General features: G+C 38.2%; 1 protein-coding gene and 2 pseudogenes across 2 annotated transcripts in view; 2 read left to right on the forward strand and 1 right to left on the reverse strand.

The window, feature by feature from the left end:
• RNF115 (ring finger protein 115) overlaps positions 1-18,232 on the forward strand; it is a 148,554-nt gene that overhangs the window by 29,157 nt on the left and 101,165 nt on the right. The window lies entirely within an intron of this gene.
• On the forward strand, positions 3,853-4,514 carry LOC119526775 (annotated as a pseudogene).
• LOC119526772 lies at positions 15,644-17,005 on the reverse strand (annotated as a pseudogene).

The raw sequence follows: 18,232 nt of genomic DNA on the forward strand, positions 1-18,232 counted from the left end.
TTGAGAAAATCTTCTTGACCAAAAGGGGGATGCAAAATGATACAAAATATTTTCAGTGGCTGAGAGATTTCAAATGGAGTCGAGAGGTCACTCTGGTGGACATTCTTATGCACTATATAGATAACACCTCTTAGGTTTTAATGTATTGGAATAGCTAGAAGTAAATACCTGAAAGTATCAAACTCCAACCCAGTAGTCTGGACTCCTGAAGACAATTGTATAATAATGTAGATTTCAAGGGCTGACAGTGTGATTGTGAAAACCTTGTGGATCACACTCCCTTTTTCTAGTTTATGGATGGATGAGTAGAAGAATGGGGACAAAAACTAAATGAAAAATAAGGTGGGATGGGGGGGGATGGTTTGGGTGTTCTTTTTTTTACTCTTATTTTTTATTCTTATTCTGATTCTTTCTGATGTAAGGAAAATGTTCAGAAATAGATTGTGGTGATGAATGCATAACTATATGATCGTACTGTGAATGGTTGATTGTATACCATGGATGATTGTATGGTGTGTGAATATATTTCAGTAAAACTGAATTTAATTAAAAAAAAAAAAAAAGAAGAACATGGGACAATTCATGGTTACATAACTGTTCATTGCATCAAAGGCACTCAAGCATCTGAGTCTCCTACAAAATGCTGTAGCACCTGCCAATTATTGTTACAACCACCAGATAGACCACAAAGATGTCCAGAATATCCGGTAGGGAAGACTACAGCCCCTATTGTGAACCCTAGAACAAGGCCTGGAGGCTGTTCTCCTGAAAGGCCCAGTCTGAATAACCAGTTAGTTGGCCTCCCTCTATGACATCTCTTTAACTTATGAGCCAAGAAAAAAAATCTTATCAGGTCCATAACTTTTCTTTTCCTTTCCTGTTAAATTATTCCCACTTTAAGCACAAAATCTACCCTTGGATTTTGCTTTACACTGATCTTTGAATATTACATAAATCTATTGTCAAACAAGAACTAAAACGTACAATTAAAAAAAAAATAAACCAGTCACAGAGCTCCCCAGATTCAAAGGGGTGATTGCAGAGGAGCATATGGTTTGGAAGATCATGTGGGGACCATCTTTGGAAAATAAAGACAACTTACTTTACTTCCTTATCTGTAAAATAGAAATAGCAGTGTTCATTTTACAGAGTATTTAAGAAGAATAGCACAATATTAAGTATATCATAGGTGTTTAACAAATATTAGTATACTTTCCCTTAGTTCTCTAACATGGTAAGTTATTTCTAACGTAGTCATTTCTTTTACTTAGGGGTGCTCCCAGTTTGTTCAGTACATGGTTTGGTTAACAGTTTCTTGATCAATATTACTCAGATTCATGTAACTTAAAAACAAAACAAAACACTTTATCATGGAAATTTCAAATACATAAAAATGTAGCAAATAATATAACAATCCCACATGTACCCAGTTTCAACAATTATCAACTCATAGCCAGTCTTATTTCATTTCTCTGCTCACCTAGCATCCTGCCTCTGAATTACTGTGAAGCAATTGATACAATTTTTGAGACTTCAGAGTGAAATGGTATCCTTGGTGTAGCTGGAAATCAGGAGAAAGCTAGTGACTAGTTTGAATCCAGAAGAAAAGTGGTGGTACTATGTGAAGTTCTAGGAGGCCTTTAAAAAGAAAATGTAGAAACTGGGACTATAATGCCCTTTATTTCTACCCCACTTTGGCTACCTAAATGCACGGCCATGCCTTGGACTTTGTGATCATCCTGAATAGTTCGGCTTCTGAAATCCCAGGCCCTGCTATCCCAGGATCAGGTCACAACTTCTTATGCTTCCATCCTCTTTAATCCTTTGCTTCCACTCTACCCATTCTCTGACTGTATCAGATTCAGGGACCTTGACTTCTCCTAGTTGTGAGGTGTATGTGGCAAATAATTTCATGTTCATTTTTCAGCTGATATTTATTGAACATCTGTCTATCTTAGGCATACAGTGGTAAACAAAACCGATGTGGACCCTGCTATTATGAACCCGAGAGTTTACTGAATGAAGACAGATATTAAAAAAGAATCAGACAAATATAATTAAAATTGTGATAAAAGAATGAACAGGGTGCTATAGAAAAATAAATGGGAATCACTTTAGATTGCCTAATTAAAGAAGATCTTTTTGAAGTGACATTAAAATGGAAACTTAGAGAGTTAGAAGTCCCTTGCCAGGCAAAATGTTTTGGGAATAGTGTTCCAGTTATAGAAAGCAGTATATGAGCTTGGTGAATTAGAAGAATTGAAAGAAGGCCAGTGTGGCTGAAATGCACTTAGGGAGAGAGCAGATAGCCTGAATTGAGGTTGGTAAGTTAAGCAGAAACCAGGACCTTGTAGGTCACGTTAAAACAAGTTTGATTTTATTCTGTGTTTTGGGAAATAATTGAAGGATTTTAAACTAGGTCTGTTTAAAGAAAATAGATTGTTCTACTTTCATTGTGCAGAACAGATAGGAAAAGGCTATAAGAAAACTGGACATTACTTAAGAGGGAGGGTATTTGGTGCCTAGAATTAGTGCTGGCTTGGGTTAAGGTAGTGGCAGTGGAGTAAGAAGTAGACAGATTTGAGAAATGGCTTGGACGTAGGAGTGCCAGGACTTGATGGTTGGTGGATGTGGGAGATAATAGAGAGAGAAGTGTCAAGAAAGGCTCCTAGGCTTCCGGTATGAATAAATTGGTGTGCCACTTCTTGAGCTCTGTGTGTGTGTTTGTGTGTGTGTGTATGTGCATGTATGTGTGTATATATGGAGAAAAACAAGAGAGAATACATATGATGATAATGAATTTGGAATTCATAAGAATGGCCTAGGATTGGGATACATAGTTGGGAGTTGTTGGCATATTGGGAATATTTAAAGCAGTGGGAATACGTGAGAGAAAAGATGGAAGAAATTAGAGGGCCCAGCACTGTAACTTTGACAAATTACTTTTTTTTCCCTTTAGATATTAAAATAGATTTAAGTACAGCCTTCTAAAGTCAATTTCACTTGCATTCTTCCTAAGGATGGAGTTAGTGCTACCTGAGAGGGTGGGGTATGAAGAAATAGAGGGAGGGACTCAGGGATTTATATGGTCTCCAGAGTAGTTTATTACTGAGTAGTTCAAAGTATGCCCATTAGGACTGTGTGTCATCCTTCATGTCTGCAGTGGAGATAAAAGGTTGAGAACTTCAGACACACATGGTAAAGTTCTGTTGGGCAATGTTATCTGAAGTTTTCCATCATCTGGTCTTGCCTGACTGTTCATGTTCATTATATTACTCCCCTCCAACCTCCACGCATGCCATATTTATTGTCATAGTCCTTAACCCATAATTTCCTTTTTAACTGAACAAACATTAATTTTTACGTGTCTATTTCAGGCAAAGCCTCCCCTAATTTCCCCAGGCAAATTTTGGTATTTTGGTTATGTTCTCATTGTGCATTGATTACAGCAATTATTTTATTAAATTGTTATTGCTTCTTGGATTGACTGTCTCCTCACCAAAGTTGTCTCCTTGATGTGAGAGATTGGTTTGTTCTTTGTATTCCTTTTAAGTAAGCTTTTGAATGTTTGAGTTACCATTTTGACTATCTTTGCTTGAGCATCCGGATAGAGTGTTGTAACACCTTCTGATAAGACAAAGTTTAGAATTCAGAAAGTATAGGGAACAAGAATATACTTGAAAATGTCTTTCCCAGATCTATTGTAATAGGTTGTTAAAGTATACATTTTTTAAAAAAAAGTCTTGGGTATCATATATTTTTTATTAATTTGTTCAATTACAGAAGTTGTAGGTTTACAGAAAAACCAGTGTTTTTCTGTGAACCTACAGTGTTCTGGAATGTAAGGCAGACATGGTGTCAGCGGTGCTTGCGCTGAGAGTGCGGAAGCAGTGACAACCCTGTTGAACCCCCCTCAGGCTACAGCACTTGCTGTCAGATATGCATCCAAGAAGATAGGTGGCAGCTCCAAAAACCTCAGTGGAAAGTCAACAGGCAGATGCTATGGCATCAAGAAAAAGGAAGGTCACTACGTTCAAGCTGGTGACATACTTGGGACTCGGCACCATTTCCGCTGGCACCCAGGAACCCTCGTGGGGTTGGGGAAGAAGTGCCTGTATGCCCTGGAGGAGGGGGTCGTTCGCTACACTAAGGAGGTCTCCGGGCCCAGTCCAAGAAGCTTGGAGGCTGTGGATCTGGTCACCAAGCTGTCCAAGGGTACTCTGCTGTTCTGGTTTGCTAAAGCTGCCAAAATGCAATATACCAAAAATGGACTGGCTTTTATAAAGAGGATTTATTTAGCTACAAATTTATAGTTCTAAGGCTGTAAAAGTGTCCAGACAAAGGCATCAACAAGAGGATACCTTCATTGAAGAGAGGCTGATGGCGTCTGGCATTCCTCAGTCAAATGGGAAGACATATGACTGGAATCTGCCGAGCTTCTCCCAGGGTTAGCTTCTGGTTTCTTTTGCTTTCTACAAAATGTCTCTGGGCTTCTGTCTTAGCTTCTCTCTCTCAGCTCCTGTTAGTCCTTGTTGGTTTCTCCTGGGGCATTTCTCTCTAAGCATCTGGGGGTCTTCTTAACTTCTCTAGTACAAACTCTGGATTTCATCTCTTAGCTTCTCTCCTGGTTCTGGTTTTAATGGCTGTCTCCAAAATGTCTCTGGGCTTTTACTCTAGCATCTGGGTCTGTGTCAGCTCTGAGCTGTCTCTCTCTCTCTGAGCTCTCTTAAGGACTCCAGTAAACTAATTAAGACCCACCTTGAATGGGCAGGGTCACATCTCCATGGAAACAACCTAATCAGAAGATCCCACCCACAATATGTCTGCCCCCACAAGATTGGATTAAGAAAACATGGCTTTTGTGGGGTACATAACAGATTCAAACCAGCACATGTATGCTACAATACTTTTATCCACATGGTTCCCGCCAATGGTTGTGGGTGACGACAGGCCTCCCAAGGAAGAGGTCTGCTTGATGGTGACTTTACAGGAGGCTCTGTGAAGTGATGGGCTGGGAAGCCCTTGGGGAGCCATTTCCTGGGGCCAATAATAAATTTGGCTGGAGTAAAAAACAAACAATGTTCCTATAACCCCCCCCCCCATTATAGACACTTTGCATTAATATGTGGTACCATTGTTACAATTGATGTAAAAATTTAAGCTCCCCCTCAAATTTGAAGGAGAACTTTGGTGGATAAAGTATTCTTGGTTGGAAATCTTTCTCACTCAGAATTTTAAATATATCGTGCCACTGCCTTCTCTCCTCCATGGTGGCTGCTGAGTAGTCACTACTTAGTCTTATGCTGTTTCCTTTGTACGTGGTGAATTGCTTTTCTCTTGCTGCTTTCAGAACTTGCTCCTTCTCTTCCGTATTTGACAGTGTGATCAGAATATGTGTCAGAGTGGGTTTATTTGGATTTATTCTGTTTGGAGTTCGCTGGGCATTTATGATTTGTGTATTTATGTTGTTTAGAAGATTTGGGAAGTTTTCCCCAACAATTTCTTTGAATACTCTTCCTAGACCTTTACCCTTTTCTTCCTCTTCTGGAACACCAATGAGTCTTATATTTGGATGTTTTATATTATCTATCATATCCCTGAGGTCCATTTCGATTTTTTTCTATTTTTTTTCCCCATTCTTTCTTTTGTGCTTTCATTTTCCATTCTGTCATCTTCCAGGTCACTGATTCGTTGTTCAACTTCCTCTAGTCTTGTACTATGAGTAACCAGAATCTTTTTAATTTGGTCAACAGTCTCTTTAATTTCCATAAGATCATCTATTTTTTTTATTTAGTCTTGCAATGTCTTCTTTATGCTCTTCTAAGGTCTTCTTGATATCCTTTGTATCCCGTACTATGCTCTCATTGTTCATCTTTAGTTCTTTGATTAGTTGCTCTAGGGACTGTGTCTCTTCTGATCTTTTGATTTGGGTGCTTGGGCTTGGGTTATCCATATCGTCTGGTTTTTTCATATGCTTTATAATTTTCTGTTGTTTTTGGCCTCTTGGCATTTGCTGAACTTGATAGGGTTCTTTTAGGATTTGTAGACCAATTGAAGTCCTTATCTCTAATTTATCAGATCTACAGCTTCGTGGAGTACACTTTCTTTAACTAACCAGCAGGTGGCATCCACGACCACCTGTTCTCCACAAGCCTGTTCTCCCCTGCTTTGCCTTTGTGGTGAGTTGGGGAGTGAGTCTTGTGGGGTCCAATTGGTGTACCAAGCTTGCGTGTGTAGTTGGTGTTGCCCTCCCTGTATATGGGGCGTGTGTCTGGGCGGTCAGGGAGGGGGGTGGCTCTAACAATCAAATCTCCCTGGTGTTCCTGGAGTTTTAAAGCTGCTGCAATAGTCTAATCCTTCAGTTCAGTCCTGCCACAGTTTGTCTCTGCCACTGCTGACCCACAAGTCCTTGGTATTGGCATATGGCTCCTGAGACTTGCTAGTGGGTCCCTCTTCCAGGCCGTGCACCCCAGGTCCTCTGTTGAGGGATGACTGTGCTATGTCACAGGTGAGTGCCGTCCCCCCAGGGCAGTTCTGGGCTGCTGGGCTGTGTAGGGAGGCTCCCAGTCTGCTGAAATGATGGCTGAATGGGGCTTTATTAATTCACACGGCTCCACCTTCCCAACTCTGGGACAACCAGCTGAGGGTGCAGGGAAGGCTAATGTCCACGCCCAGTTTTGTGGTGTGTGCGTGTTATTTGAAGCACTTCTGTCACACTGGGTTGTCTGGGGCAGCTCTGGGCTATGGGGCTGGCGATGGGCAGGAGTGTTTCCTGTCCACCAGGATGATGGCTGTGAGCGGACACCCCCCTTTTCTTGGGAAGTTGTGGTGTTTAGTGAATTTTCTCAGCCACTGGATTATTGCCTTTTGCCTCAGAGCTCTCTTAGTTCTGCTCTTGTCTTGACCTGCCCAAATTGCAAGTCTTTGAGGCTTTCTGTATTGGGCTTCTTAGAGTAATTGTTTTAGAAACAGAAAAAGAAAAAGATTAAAAAAAAAAAAGCCCTCCTCGCAGATCTAATGGGTTATTGAAATGCTAAGAGACAAAGCAATTAGGGCCATTAAGGAAAGATCCAGGGGGCAGAGAGATCAATTTTTCTTCGGGATTTGCATATGAGCTCCAGGGCCTGAGCTCTGCCCCTTCCCCTTTCTATGTTCACCAGAACTCCAAAAATCTTCCACTTTTGTTTTGGAGTTTTTCTTGCTGTTTTTTGCTATGCCTGTCTCCTCTCTGCTGGGCTGGCTGCTCTCAGATTCTCTGGTGTCTGGTCTCAGTCTATCTGTGGTTGGAGTTTGGCTCAGTAGAATGAGTTTCCGATAAGAGCTGCCACTGCAGTTCTCCCTTCTCCTTCCCAGCGCTGACGGCCCCTCCTCCCACGGGACTGAGCCTGGCAGGGAGGGGCGCAGGTCCACTGGCCGCAAAAACTTACAGATTTCGCTGATCTTAGCAGTTCAACGTTTTCATGAATGTTGCATGAAGTATGCCCAAAGTCAAATTGCTGTGCGGTGTCCAGTCCACACAGTTCCTGGCTTTCTACGTACTTTCCTGGAGGAGTAACTAAAACATACAGCTCACCAATCTGCCATCTTGCCCTGCCTCCCACAATTGATGTAAGAATATTAAAACTACTATTAACTATAATCCATAGTTGACATTAAGTGTATTTTTTCCCCATATATCACCCTATTATTAACACCTTGCATTAGTGTGGTACATTTGTCATGATTCTTGAAAGAGCATTTTTATTCTTTACTATTAACTATAGTCCATCATTTACAATAGAGTTCACTGTGTTATACAGTCCTATGTTTTATCTTTTAATTTTTACTCTAGTTAACATATGTATGACCTAAAACTTCCCCTTTTAACCACATTCACATATATAATTCAGTGCTTTTAAGTATACTCAAAATATTGTACTGCCGTCATCACCATCAATTTCCAAAACTTTACAATCAACCTAAATTGAAATTCTTTACAAATTACGCATTAACTCTTCATTCTCTATCCCAGCCCCTGGAAACCTGTATTCTAGATTCTAACTCTTGAGTTTGCTTATTCTAATTGTTTCATATCAGTGAGATCATGCAATATTTGTCCTTTTGTACCTGGCTTATTTCTCTCAGCATAATGTCTTCAAGGTTCATCCATGTTTTTGCATGTATGATGAATTCATTTTTTTTTTTTTTTTTTTACTTTTTCAATTTTACTGAGATGTAGTTACACACCAGAAAACCATCTAAAGATACAATCACTGGCTCACAGTATCATCTCCATGATCAATTTCAGAACATACTTATTACTCTAGAACAGAGGCTTCATTCTTTTTTATGGCTGAATAATTTTCCATTGTACGTATATTCTGCATTTTGCTTATCCATTCATTGGTTGATGGACACTTGAATTGCTTCCATCTTTGGCAATTATGAATAGTGCCGCTGTGAAAGTCAATGTGAAAATGTCTGTTCTCTTCCCTGCTTTCAGTTCTTTTGGTTATATACCTAGTAGAGGGATTGCCAGGTCATATGGATTTGTATATCATCTCTGGAGAAATGTGTATTCAAGCCTTTTACCCATTTTTTAATTGGGTTGTTTGCCTTTTTATTGTTGAATTGTAGGATTTATTTATATATTCTGGATATTAAATCCTTATTGGATAGGTGGTTTCCAAATATTTTCTCCCATTGACTGTGTTGTTTTTTACTTTTGTGATAAAATCCTTTCATGCACAAACGGTTTTAGTTTTGATGAGGTCCCATTTATCTATTTTTTTCTTTTGTTGCTTGTGCTTTGGGTGTAAAGTCTAAGAATCCATTGCCTAACACAAGATCCTGAAGATGCTTCTCTACATTTTCTTCTAGGGGTTTTATAATCCTTGTTCTTATATTTAGGTCTTTGATCCATTTTGAGTTAATTTGTGTATAAGGTGTGAGATAGGGATCTCTTCCTTCATTCTTTTGCATATGAATATCTAGTTTTCTCAGCACCATTTGTTGAAGAGACTCTTCTTTCCCAGAGTGGACTTGGTAGCCTTGTCAAAAATCAATTGGCTATAGATAGGTGGTTGTATTTCTGAACTTTCAGGTTGATTCCATTGTCTGTATATCTGTCCTTGTGCCACTACCACACTGTTTTGACCACTGTTGCTTTGTAATAACTTTAAAGTCAAGAAGTGTGTCTTCCAGCTTTGTTGTTTTTTTTCAAGATGTTTTTGGCTTTTTGGACCCTTCCAAATAAATTTAATTAACTTTTCCATTTCTGCAAAGTAGGGTGTTGGAATTTTAATTGGGATTGCATTGAATTTGTAAATCAGTTTGGGTAGAATTGACATCTTAACGATATTTTGTCTTTCAGTCCATGAACACAGAATGTCCTTCCTTTTATTTATGTCTTCTTTGAACAATGCTTTGTAATTTTTTGTATACAAGTCCTTTACATCCTTGGTTAAATTTATTCCAAGATATTTGATTGTTTTAGTTGCTATTGTAAATGGCATTTTTTTTCTTGATTTCCTCCAAAAGATTGCTCATTAGTAGTGTATAGAAACATTACTGATTTTTGTGAGTTGGTCTTGTAACCTGCTACTTTGCTGAATTCATTTAATAGCTTTGTTGTAGATTTTTCAGGACTTCTTACATATAGGTTCATGTCATCAGCAAATAGTGCATGTTTTACTTCTTCCTTTCCAATTTGGATGCCTTTTATTTCTTTTTCTTGCCTAACTGCTCTAGCTAAAACTTCGAGTATAATGTTGAATAACAGTGGTGACAGTGGGCATTGTTGTCTTGTTCCAGATCTTAGAGGGAAAGCTTTCATTCTTTCATCATTGAGAATGATGTTAGCTGTGGGTTTTTCATATTTGCCTTTTATCATCCTGAGGAAATTTCCTTCTATTCTGATCTTTCAAAGTGTTTTTCAGAAAAGATTGCTGGATTTTGTCACATGCCTTTTCTGTGTTAATTGAGATGATCATGTGGTTTTTCCCTTTTGATTTGTTAATATCTTATATTACATTAATTGACTTTCTTATACTGAACACCTTTGCATACGTGGGATAAGATACATTTGATCGTGGTGTATGATTTTTTTAATGTGCAGTTGGATTCAATTTGCAAGTATTTTGTTAAGGATTTTTGCATCCATATTCATTAGAGAGATTTGTCTATAGTTTTCTTGTAGTGTCTTAATCAGCCTTTGGTATTAGAGTGATGTTGGCTTCATACAGTGAGTTAGGTGGTGTTCCCTCATCTTTAGTTTTTTGGAAGACTTTGAGCAAGATTGGTATTAATTCATTTTGGAATACCTGGTAAAATTTGCCTGTGAAGCCATCTGGTCCTGGGATTTTCTTTGTTCTTTTTGGTGAACAATTGAGTCTCTTTACTTGTGATTGGCTTGTTGAGATCTTCTATTTCTTTTCAAGTCAGTGTAGGTTGTTCGTGTGTTTCTAGGAATTTGTTCATTTCATCTAAGTTGTCTAGTTTATTGAGGTGCAATTGTTCATAGTATCCTCTTATGAACTTTTTTATTTCTTTGTGGTCCATGGTAATGACTCCCCTCTCATTTCTGATTTTATTTATTTACATCTTTTATCTTTTTGTTGTTGCCAGTCTAGCAAAAAGTTTGTTGATTTTGTTGGTCTTCTCAAAGAACCAACTTTTGGTTTTATTTGATTCTCTCTCTCTCTTTTTTTCTCCATTTCATTGATTTTTGCTCTAATTTTTGTTATTTCTTTCCTTCTGCTTGCTTTGGGATAGGTTTGCTGTTCTTTTTCTAGTTCCTCCAGGTGTGTAGTTAAGTCTTTGATTGATTTCCCTTGCAATTTCTTCTTTGACCCACTGATTGTTTAAGAGTGTATTATTTTACTTAGATATGTTTGTGGATTTTCCAGTTCTCTGCTAATTTTTTTCTTTCATAATTGAGATTTTATTGGTTGTTCTGAAGATCAGCATATAGACATTCTGAAGAGTTTGCACACAATTAATATATGTACTGAAAATTTAAAATGCTGTATAGTTGTACTTATTTTCTAAAGTTATTCCAGTGCCTTTCCAGCTTAAAATTTGGAGGCAAGTTTTCTCTAAGAGGATATCAAGTACCAATATCTTCAAATATTGATTAAGCTGTTACATTATAAGTCCTACTAATTCACAGTTTAAGACCAAACACACTATATACTCACATGTTCAATCTTTCACAGCAAAAAAACAAAGTTATTAGGAAAACTGGATGGCCACAACCAAGAATGTTACAGAGTGCACACAGTTCTGACAGGGATAGCCAAGATTATGGAGCAGTTTTAAGAAACAATTCTGCTAAAAAACTTGAGGATAGAAGGAATTTAAAATGCTCAACATACATTAAATGCATGACCATGACTCCAAATCATTATTTAGTATGCGTTGTATTGTAGGGTATTAAAACTGCTACCCCTCACCCTATGAAATGTTAAAGTTAACATCCAAGACTGTCGAAGCCTCCCATAATTCAATATACCACTGTTTTCTGGTTGTACCAAACAATAAACAACCAGCAAATGATTTTTTCCTCTTAAAAAAACGTTTACACTTAAAAATGGGATGAGGTATGTTCTAGTTTGCTAATGCTGCCAGGATGCAAAATACTAGAAATGGATTGATTTTTATAATGGGGGTTTATTTGGTTACACAGTTACAGTCTGAAGGTCATAAAGCATCCAAGGAAAGTCATCAACAATCAGGTACCTTCACTGGAGGATGGCCAATGGCATCCAGAAAACCTCTCTTAGCTGGGAAGGCATGTGGCTGGCTTCTGCTCCGGAGTTCTGGTTTCAAAATGGCTTTCTCCCAAGATGTTCCTCTCTAGGCAGAATCTCGTCTTCAAAATGTCACTCTCAGTTGCTCTTGGAGCATTTGTCCTCTCAGCTTCTCAGAAACAACAGCGGTCTTCAAACTGTTTCTCTTCTGTAGCTCCTCTCTCAGCTCCTGTTTGTTCTTCAAAGCTTCCCTCTTGGTTGTAGCAAGCTCACTCCTTCTGTCTGAGCTTATATAGTACTCTGGTAAACTAATCAAGACCTACGCTGAATGGGCCTTACATCCATGGAAATTATCCAGTCAGAGTTATCACCTATAGTTGGGTGGGTCGCATCTCCATGGAAATGCTCAGTCAAAGAATTACAATCTAATCAACCCTAAATACATCTGCCCCCACAAGATTGCATCAAAGAATGTGGCATTTGGGGGACATAATACATTCAAACCGGCACAAGGTGGGATTTCAGTCTCCTTAAAAATGTTTCTTCTAGAGCTACTAAAAAACTTCCATTACAAAGTAGTTGATAAAAACAATTCCTCTGAATTGTACAAGAAGGAAGAAACAGGGACCACTGATAAGAATGGTATAGGATAATAATCAGATTTGGCTTCTTTCTCTCCTGCTTCGTCAGAAGCTGGACCCTCTTCATTTTTAGTTTCTCTATTTTCTTCAGGTAAATCTTTAGTTTCTTGGTTAAATATTTTTCTTGTTTTCCCTTTGCTACTCTTTTCCATTTTGGTTGCACTTTTTTGTCTGAAGACTTATCCTTTCCCAGTGCCTTTTTTGGCTTCATTTCTGCTTTAGCAGGAGCATGTTTAACAAGACAATCTCGCCGACCTCATCTTGGTCTCCTCCTTCCCTGCTCCTTTGGCTAACTGGATCTTCCTTTTGGGCATCATGTTGGCAGAGCAGGCACATGCTGGGTGCTGCAGGTCACAGCGGGCTGAGAAACTTGGTGAAGTTGGGCTGCTGGCTACTGCTGCTCCTCCTGCTGCCCAAGCTGCTGGGTCTCTGCTTGTTACTGATTTCCAGCTTCATTCCGTTGTGGTCAGAGAAGATGCTTTTTCTAAATTAAGTCTTATAAAATTTATTGAGACTTGTTTTGTGACCCAACATGTGGTCTATCCTGGAGAATGATGCCTTTGCGCTTGAAAAGAATTATATCCTGCTGTTTTGGGATGCAGTCTTCTATATATGTCTGTTAGGTCTAGTTCATTTCTCATATTATTCAAATTCTCTGTTTCCTTATTGGTCTTTTGTCTAGATGTTCTGTATATTGATGAGAGTGGTATTAAATTTCCAACTATTATTGTAGAGGTGTCTGTTTCTCCCTGATTCAGTTTTGCCAGTGTTTGCTTCATGTTACTTGGGGCATGTGGTTATGTGCATAAATATTTATGATTGCTATTTCTACTTGGAGGATTGCCCCTTTTTAAATAAATAGTATATATAGTGGTCTGCTTTGAGATTTATAATAGATTTTGACTTGAAGTCTATTTTGTCAGATATAGTATAGCTACCCCATCTCTTTTTTGGTTACTGCTTGTGTGGAATATCTTTTTCCATCCTTTTCATGTTCAACCTTTGTGTCTTTGGGTCTAACATGAGTCTCTTGTAAACAACATATAGTTGGATCATGCTTTTTTTCTTTTATCCATTCTGCCAATCTGTGTCTTTTGATTGGAGAGCTTAATCCATTGACATTCAGTGTCAGGCAGTACTTACATCATTTTGTCCTTTGGTTTTTATATGTCGTATCTTTTTTTTTTTTGCCTCTCTTTTTCCTTTATTGTGATTTCCTTTTCTGTATAGTTGATCTTTTGTGATGTATCTGACTGATCACTTTCTCATTTCTGTTTCTGTATATTTTTAAAATACTTTCTTTGTGGTTACCCTGGTGTTTCTATTATACAATCTACATCTATAACCTACTAATTTGAAAAGATACTAACTTAGCTTCAGTAGCATACACATTCTCTGCTCCCATATCCCTCTGTCCCCCCTTTTATGTTGTTTTTGTCCCACTTTATATTTTGCATGTCCATTATCAGGAATTATGCCTTTTTCTTGTTCAGTTGTATTCTGACTCTTATAGGAACTGAAGAGTAGAGTTATATATTGAGGATATAGTACTACTGGGTTTTGGGTTTACCCTTACTAATGATCTTCATTTCTTCACATTACTCCAAGCCACTCTCTCCTCTTTTCCTTTCAACCTGTAAAATATCCTTTTGTAATTCTTGTAAGGCAGGTCTTTTGTTGATGAAACTTTTGAGTTTCTGTTTATCTGTGAACATTTTAAACTCTTCCTCATTTTTGAAGGACAGTTTTGCTGGATAAGGTTTTTTGGCTGGCAGTTTTCTCTTTCAGTACCTTAAATGTGTCATACCTCTGCCTTCTCGTCTTCATAGTTTCTGATTAGAAAGTGGCTTTAAGTCTTATTGAGGATTCCTTGTATGTGATGAATCACTTTTCTCTTGCTGCTTTCAGAATTCTCTTATCTTTGGCATTTGACATTCTGATTAGTATGTGTCTTGGCGTAGGTCTTTTAGGTTTTGTTTATTCTGTTGGAGTAACTTGAGCTTCTTGGACCAGGTGTATTTATGTCTTTCTTAAGAGTTAGGAAATTTTTGGCCATTATTTCCTCAGATATTCTTTCTGCCTCCTTTCCCTTCTCTTCTCCTTCTGGGCCACCCATAATATGTATATTTGTGTGCGTCATGCTGTCACTCAAATCCCTTAGACATTGCTCATTGTTTTTCCATTTTCTCTGTTCTTCTGAATGTTTGATTTCTATTTTCTTGTCTTCTGGTTCACTGATTCTTCTGCTTGCTCATATCTGCTGTTGTATGCCTCTAGTGAATTTTTTAAATCTCTGTTATTGTGCCTTTCATCTCTATAATTTGTTTCTTTTTTCTCCCCTTTTTAAATAGTTTTTATTGAAGCAAAATCAGGTAGGAAATCATCTTTAACTTAGTTTTGAGTAATCATTTCCACCTTTATACAATTCACAAGCATTTTTCCCTCGACTTGGATTTAAACTTACATTGATGCAACTGATCTCTTCATTCCCAACTTTTGCCAGACAGCAGAAAAATGTCTGCTCTATTTTTATAAAGGTTAGGTTATCCAGTGATATTTTAAAAATATCAACATATATACACTTTAGAATATAAAATAACAGTAAATAATCTCAGACACAGACCCTGGGCTTTCAGTGTAAATGCTGTTAGGGTTTGTTTTTTTTTCCCCTTCAGTCACAGGCTCTTCTCTTGTCATCTTTCAAGCAGCATCTGTAAAACTCCCTTATGCCCATAGATGTAAGTACCTCTCACTGGTGTGGCAGTATTACTTAATGAAACTTGTTACAGGAGTAATTATTTTAATGGGGTGGGGGTGTGGGTGCGGGCTTGTGCAAACATAAAGAGACACATATCTTTGTTGTAAAAATCTAAGCTAAATTTTTTTTTCATATCAATTGTTTAAAAATTTTCTAGAGCCAATCAGGCTTTTAAAAAAGGTTGTTTCTTCCAAAGAACAAAGCCAAGTAACAACATTTAAATTTAAATGATACATATATTGGAGTTGTGCTTTTCCTACCACACTGGATTAAATAAAATAAACTTGCCAAAAATATGGTTTTGTCACTTCTGGGACACTTAGTAATCTGCTTTCCATGTCTGTCTGTAAGTACCTATGGCTATTTGACTGGCTGTAACAGGTAGGTCTCATGTTAGTAGATACACAGGTAAGGAGAGTTGCATTCCTCTTCTCCTTGTCTCATGTGTATAACATCTTTGCCTTTTCTTTTTAGGATATGTACATGTAAAATAGTCACTTGATTCTGCAAAGGCACTAGACTACTTGGATTAAACATTCTGTCCAGAGAGATAATACCAGACTTTCTTTTTCCTCATTTGTATTAAGTTTCAGGTCCCTGACAGAAATAGTTGAACTGTTCCAAATTTGTTTCAGTGCATCCATATGTGATCAAGGAAAGCAAAGTCCGTGAGACTCTGTTTCCTCTTCATTTTCCATTATGTTTGTGTCTCTCTCTTGTTCTTTAAGGAATGATAGATGTAAACCATCTTTTCTGGGGTTTCATCAGACTGATCCTGATGTGGCCCTACTGTGAGGACAATGTGGTCTTCAAACTGCAATCTTGCTCTGCCGTCCGACGTTGGTAACTTTCCACCTTGCATTGAGAACTCTGCTCCATCCCTGACATAGTAAGGTGACAGTCTGTGTATAACAAAATCCTTCTTCATGTCTAATGAAAGTAGTTCTTTGGTGCCCTCTGGTCGGTCTGCAGACATCCTCAGATAGCCACTTAATCTTGTTGCAACAGTTGTGTTTCCACCCACAGGAGTAGTTGCTGGGGTATGGTAGCCTGTAACTCCACATCTTCCTTTGCAGCATCAAACACAAGTCCAGAAATGGTGTCCAAAAGGACATCTCCCCATTAATTGCTCTGGTAGGACGTGAGTAGAGTGGGCCACCCCTGGAGGCATATTCACTTGATGAATTGTCCCTCCGGGAAAGTACAACAAATCACCTGGCTTCAATGTGAACTTGTGTATGGGCTGCCCAATCCTGTCCTCAGCCTCCATGCTATACTCCTGTGCCACAGATACAGTGAGGTGGTAGAGACGCTAGTGTTTCTCTCCCTCCATCTGCAGGATGAACACCTTGACATCATTGTAGTAGTGGGGTAGACCCTGGGCTCCTGGGGGAGTGATGTACACATTTGAGCCAACCAAGGAGCCGAAATAACATTTCAGCTTCTCCTTGTTCCTCCAAAGCTCATCCTTAAATCTCTGAGGTTGGTGAAACTGAATTGTTGCACTTTTCTGATCAAAAGCTTTTCTCAACTGAAGAAAGTGAGCTTTGCCATCTTTATTTAAAACCTTCTTCTTTCTACTGACACACTGACAGACATTGACATCTCTTCCATAGTACAGACCTAGGCTGCACAGGCTCTTCGGACTGGTAATACATGTCCAGTGCAGGGTCATCTCTCTAAATGAGAATGGGCTTCTGCTCCCTGAATTCCTTAGAAAAAATCTCTGTCTTGATGGGTGAGATTAAACTTTCAAAGAGAGCACTGGGGCTGTCAAACTTTAAAGTGGAAGGCATGCCAGCAGCCTCCACTTTCACCTGCTTACAGGGAACAGGCCCCTCTTCCTTTCCATTCCCAGCCTTTGCTTTCTTTGGCATTATTTTGTCTTCAAGACAAAGCAGTGAGGAAATAAACCACAAAAGGCCTGTTGTGCAAGGCCGCGAACCATCTGGCCTCTGTTTCTTTTTAAACTGAAGTTTTAATTTGTTCTCTTGACTGAGCCGTATCTTCCTGTTACTTAGTATGACTTGTAATTTTTTGCAAATGTCTGGGCATCTGGTAATTTTGATGAGTTTACTCTGAAGGTCAGTTTCTCTCTCTTTTCTAGGGTTTTATTGTTGATTGGTTTTGAGTTAAGCATTTTCTTTGACACTTGGTCCAAATTATTCTGGATTTTTAGAGTAGTCTGTGTTTAACTGGTCACATTTTCCCAGCTCTTCTTCATAGGATTTTTGCCCTATTCCTGGAGATTATTTTTCTTTTTCTTTGATTCAGTGTTTGTGGAGTCCTTCTCCAGTCTTTGTCATCCTCCAGAGTTCTAAGCAAGTGGGATTTGTCATTTTATTAGCTGATTCCGAGGAGAGATTTTTTCAGAAGTTGTCTTACGTCTTCATGTTGATGACGTCACTCCTTAAATATACTTTTTATAACTAGATAAGGCAGACTTTAAAGTGTAACCTTTCTTATCAGCTCCAAAGCTTGTTATTATTTTAAAAAAAGATTTATGGTAGTGAAGGAAATAGAAATGGATTTAATGGAATTGTTTTAGTTGTTTGAATTAGCATTTCTGTAAAATACCTGAGAATATTATGTTTTATTTGGAACCGTTGGTAATCAGGAAATAGATTAGATATTGTAAAACCTCATAAACTTCCAGTCTACAAATGGATTTATGCTGTGATTCAGTTTATGTCTCCTTTGTGTACATAGTAAAAAATAGTGATTTCTTTACCTACCAACATTATAATCTTTTACTGCTTTGACATATCTAATAGAGCATTTTCATTAGATTTGAAGAAAAAATTAAATGTGGAATTCATTCCAATATTAAGAAAAGCAGTAACCCAAATTAAAAAAAAGTCCCCAAATTTTTGACATTCTCACTTTCTTCTCAGTGGTAGCCACTTAGGTAGCTATGAAGGAATTCTTCAAACTTCTTAAAGAATTCTGCATTTGCCAAAGTATATATTTGCCTGAGTATAATAGAAAAGCCTATTGTGGGAGTCATTGAGTATGTACAACATTTCATAGCATCAGCTTGTGTACTGTATGATAGTCTGAAAACACATAGTTAGCTTTCTGATGAAAGACTTTTATTTATTTCT

Source organism: Choloepus didactylus, chromosome 2, assembly GCF_015220235.1.
Source record: "Choloepus didactylus isolate mChoDid1 chromosome 2, mChoDid1.pri, whole genome shotgun sequence".
NCBI lineage: Eukaryota > Metazoa > Chordata > Mammalia > Pilosa > Megalonychidae > Choloepus > Choloepus didactylus.